Source organism: Nycticebus coucang, chromosome 20 (genome assembly GCF_027406575.1).
Source record: "Nycticebus coucang isolate mNycCou1 chromosome 20, mNycCou1.pri, whole genome shotgun sequence".
In the NCBI taxonomy this organism is placed as follows: Eukaryota; Metazoa; Chordata; class Mammalia; order Primates; family Lorisidae; genus Nycticebus; species Nycticebus coucang.
The window spans coordinates 27,827,338-27,832,741 of NC_069799.1; the positions used below are offsets into that span (position 1 = coordinate 27,827,338).

At 40.8% G+C, this 5,404-nt stretch overlaps 1 pseudogene; it reads right to left on the reverse strand.

The window, feature by feature from the left end:
* Positions 1-3,930: 3,930 nt before the first annotated feature.
* On the reverse strand, positions 3,931-4,995 carry LOC128572741 (cyclic AMP-dependent transcription factor ATF-4-like; annotated as a pseudogene).
* Positions 4,996-5,404: the final 409 nt, after the last annotated feature.

A 5,404-nucleotide genomic window follows, 5' to 3' on the forward strand; every position in this document is an offset into this window, starting at 1 on the left:
AGACAAGGTTGTCCTCTGTCACCTTTACTATTCAACATAGTGCTGGAAGTTCTAGCCAATACAATTAGGCAAGACAAGGAAATAAAGGGAATCCAAATGGGAGCAGAGGAGGTCAAACTCTCCCTCTTTGCTGACGACATGATCTTATACTTAGAGAACCCCAAAGACTCAACCATAAGACTCCTAGAAGTCATCAAAAAATACAGTAATGTTTCAGGATATAAAATCAATGTCCACAAGTCAGTAGCCTTTGTATACACCAATAACAGTCAAGAGGAGAAGCTAATTAAGGACACAACTCCCTTCACCATAGTTTCAAAGAAAATGAAATACCTAGGAATATACCTAACGAAGGAGGTGAAGGACCTCTATAAAGAAAACTATGAACTCCTCAGAAAGGAAATAGCAGAGGATATTAACAAATGGAAGAACATACCATGCTCATGGCTTGGAAGAATCAACATTGTTAAAATGTCTATACTTCCCAAAGCAATCTACCTATTCAATGCCATTCCTATCAAAGTACCTACATCGTACTTTCAAGATTTGGAAAAAATGATTCTGCGTTTTGTATGGAACCGGAAAAAACCCCGTATAGCTAAGGCAGTTCTTAGTAACAAAAATAAAGCTGGGGGCATCAGCATACCAGATTTTAGTCTGTACTACAAAGCCATAGTGCTCAAGACAGCATGGTACTGGCACAAAAACAGAGACATAGACACTTGGAATCGAATTGAACACCAAGAAATGAAACTAACATCTTACAACCACCTAATCTTCGATAAACCAAACAAGAACTTACCTTGGGGGAAAGACTCCCTATTCAAAAAATGGTGTTGGGAGAACTGGATGTCTGCGTGTAAAAGACTGAAACTGGACCCACACCTTTCCCCACTCACAAAAATTGATTCAAGATGGATAAAGGACTTAAATTTAAGGCACGAAACAATAAAAATCCTCAAAGAAAGCATAGGAAAAACACTGGAAGATATTGGCCTGGGGGAAGACTTCATGAAGAAGACTGCCATGGCAATTGCAACAACAACAAAAATAAACAAATGGGACTTCATTAAACTGAAAAGCTTCTGTACAGCTAAGGTGACGATAACCAAAGCAAAGAGACAACCCACACAATGGGAAAGGATATTTGCATATTTTCAATCAGACAAAAGCTTGATAACCAGGATCTATAGAGAACTCAAATTAATCCACATGAAAAAAGCCAACAATCCCTTATATCAATGGGCAAGAGACATGAATAGAACTTTCTCTAAAGACGACAGACGAATGGCTAACAAACACATGAAAAAATGTTCATCATCTCTATATATTAGAGAAATGCAAATCAAAACATCCCTGAGATACCATCTAACCCCAGAGAGAATGGCCCACATCACAAAATCTCAAAACTGCAGATGCTGGCGTGGATGTGGAGAGAAGGGAACACTTTTACACTGCTGGTGGGACTGCAAACTAGTACAACCTTTCTGGAAGGAAATATGGAGAAACCTCAAAGCACTCAACCTAGACCTCCCATTCGATCCTGCAATCCCATTACTGGGCATCTACCCAGAAGGAAAAAAATCCTTTTATCATAAGGACACTTGTACTAGACTGTTTATTGCAGCTCAATTTACAATCGCCAAAATATGGAAACAGCCTAAATGCCCACCAACCCAGGAATGGATTAACAAGCTGTGGTATATGTATACCATGGAATACTATTCAGCCATTAAAAAAAATGGAGACTTTACATCCTTCGTATTAACCTGGATGGAAGTGGAAGACATTATTCTTAGTAAAGCATCACAAGAATGGAGAAGCATGAATCCTATGTACTCAATCTTGATATGAGGACAATTAATGACAATTAAGGTTATGGGGGGGTGCAGAAAGAGGGATGGAGGGAGGGGGGTGGGGCCTTAGTGTGTGTCACACTTTATGGGGGCAAGACATGATTGCAAGAGGGACTTTACCTAACAATTGCAATCAGTGTAACTGGCTTATTGTACCCTCAATGAATCCCCAACAATAAAAAAAAAAAAAAAAAAAAAGAAAATATTATTGTCATATATTTTTAAAAGACATGGACAAACCATTAGAAATAGTATGAATAGCATTTGAGGTGGAAAGGGCAGGAGTCTAGAGAGGCAGTACATTGCCTAGCACTTTATAGAGGGAGACAGAACATTGGTACTTACTTTTGTTGACTTTGTATATCAATGAACAGACAAGGGACACAATTAGTTTATGCTTGTTTTTGCCTTGTTATTTCAAGTGAGTTTTAAGCATGCTACAGAAGGTTGAGAGAGAAAGTGGAAAAAAATACACTGAAATGACTGCAATAATCCACATAAAAATTGGTCATTTCTTGGCCAATGATGGAAACAACAAAAATGGTAAGAAGGGATCAAGTTTTGGTATTCTTTTTTTTGATCCAACAAGTTTTGCTGATGGTGGACTTGGAAAAAAAATAAGAAGTCAAAAATAACTTCAACTTCTTTGCCTTCAAATTTTCTGTAATAAGAAAAGTATAGGAGAAACAAAGAATACTGCAGAGAGTAATGGAGGACAGAGAGAGTAGAGGACTGTTGCTCTGCTCAGTTTTAGAAACTATTTAGATATCAGGTGTGCAGTTGTTTGCACAAGACATGTTTAAGGATAATGTCTGGATTAGAAATATTTACATCTGGGAAGTTCTATCTTATAAAGTGTAGGTAAAACAATGTGGATAGATTATTTAAGGGAAGAAAACATGATGGTATAAAGAGAAAGGAAGACGGTTGAGGAGAGGTCCTTGCTGAGATCAGAATAGGATCCAGTGCACAGGGGTAATGCTGAGGAAACTTTTCTACCATGACAAAAGAAAATATAAAACACATGGGTACAGTAGCAAACATGTTGCTCTGAACTTCTCTTCTTCATGAAGTTCGCTCTTTCCTTAGAGATATCAGAATAAAGGCCTACAGCTCAGAAAGAAGATGTGGGTCTGGGTGTTTTGGAGGTTAAAGCGGAGGATATCAGAGTGAAGTCACATATGCAAGTAAACAAGAGATGGTCTTGGGGACTGTGACGTGATTCCTGAGCAGCACAGAAGGCCCAGTGAGGTTAGTGAGCGTGAGTATAAAGGGACATAGTCACCATGGTTGTGCATTTTTCTCCAGCCCCATTAGATTGACTGACCTGGAGTAGAAGACGGTTACATTTATACAGTATAAAGAAACATATATGATTAATTAAGAGAAGGAGAGGAAGGGTAATGGGTGGGGCCATGTTTATGGTGCATCTTAGAATGGGTACAGGTGAAACTTACTAAATGCAGAATACAAATGCCTACATACAGTAACTAAGAAAATGCCATGAAGGCTACGTTGAACAATTTGATGAGAATGTTTCAGATTGTATATGAAACCCACACATTGTACCCCTTGATTGCACTAATGTACACAGCTATGACTTAACAATAAAAATAAACAAATTAAAAAAAGAAAAGAAAAGAGAAACAATGGACAATACTGCTTGATTTCATCAGGTCGGGATTTGAAAGTTCAAAAAAGTTCAGTATTTCCCAGAAGGACAGTGCGAGTAAGCAACAAAAACTGGAATTTGAAAACAAGTGTACAGGGCTCAAGGTTTTCTGTTGGACCATACTGTTGTTTTGGGGTGGTAACCCAAGTATTATACGGTTTTAGCACACTCATAACCTGTTGACCATAGTAGTACAGCAAACTTCTTTCAGGCTTCCTTTATGTACTAGTAAATAATTCGAGAGGACAACACAGACCTTAAAGAAAAGCAATATTTATTATTTTCTGTATGCTTTTTTAATTCACAGACAGAAACTTTCTTGTCTCCTATTACACATACCCTAAAATAAGTTAGTACTTTTATTTTATTATTTTTTCCACTACAAAATAATTTATTGTAACACACAGCTTCAGCACTGCTCACTATGTACAAGCACACAACACTCCTGACTGCCCTAACTAGGAGACCCTTTTCTTCCCCCTTGCTTTGCGGACCTCTTCAATCAAATCTTTCAGGTACTGGATCTCCTTGGTCAAGGAATCTGCCTTCTCTTTCAGAGCCTCATTCTTCTTTCCCAGCTCTTTGCATTCACCAGCAAGGGCTTCTTGCTCTGCTCTCTTCTTCTGGTGGTACCTAGTTCTTTTCAGCTTCTTATCCAGCTTCTCACCCTTTACTTTTGCTGCTATTATATTCTCTCCAGGAGGGTCATAAGGTTTGGGGCGACCAGAACCACAGAAGACACCTGGAGATGGCAGGCTCCTATTTGGAGAGCCCCTGGAGGAGCTATGCTGGGGAGAGCCCAGATATGACTCCGGGCTCATACAGATGCCACTGTCATTTTCTGAGGAGGAAAGGCTGGGGAATCATGGTAATGTAAGCAGTAGAGTCTGGCTTTCCATCTCCTTCAGAGATATCCACTTCACTGCCCAGCTCTAAACTAGAGGAATGATCTGGAGTAGAGGACAGAAACCCTGGGGATAGGGAAAAAGGTTGCAGGAGGGTGAAGGGGAAACCTGATCATTTTTGTTGAACTTTCTGGGAGATGGCCAATTGGGTTCACTGTCTGGGGAGGGAGCTCCTTATTAGTCTCCTGGACTAAGGGGGCAAAGAGATCATACTTGTCATCCAACATGAACAAAAGCTCATCTGGCATGATTTCCAGGTCATCCATACCCAACAGGGCATCAAAGTCAAACTCCTTCAGACCCATTTTCTCCAACATCCAATCTGTCCCAGAGAAGACATCCTCCTTGCCATTGTTGGAGGCACTGACCAACCCATCCACAGCCAGCCATTCAGAGGAGCCTACTTCAGCCTTGTCACTGGAGAACCCATGAGGTTTGAAGTGCTGGGCCACCTCCAGGTTATCATCTAAAAGATCTAGGCTTTCTTCAGTCCCCAAACCCGACTGGTAGAAGCGGGGCAAACGTCTCCCGCCAACACCTCGCTGCTCAGGAAACTCATCCTGGTCAAGTTGTGGGGCTTTGCTGCAATCCAGGAATGTGCTTAATTCCAAGGTGTCTTTGTTGGTTACAGCAATGCTGCTGCTGGAGGCTGTGAGGAGCGCTTTTCATAGCCTCCAGCAGCATCATTGCTGTAACCAAGCCCTTTAGCCGCTGGGGGTTGCCGCTGCAGAGCTTGGTGCTGCTGCAACTGCTGCAAAGGCCAAAGCTGTGGAGGGCACTTCTGCCTCTAATACGCCATGGTGGCCGCGGACCCTGCGAGATGGGAGGAGGGAAAGACGAACTGCCGAGAAACTACATTTACAAACAGGTGCAGCAGAAAATCAAGTTAGTACTTTTAAATATATTCATATATGTATGAATATATACACATTTATCCACATATTGTTGTGTACACCCACTCATACAAAGGT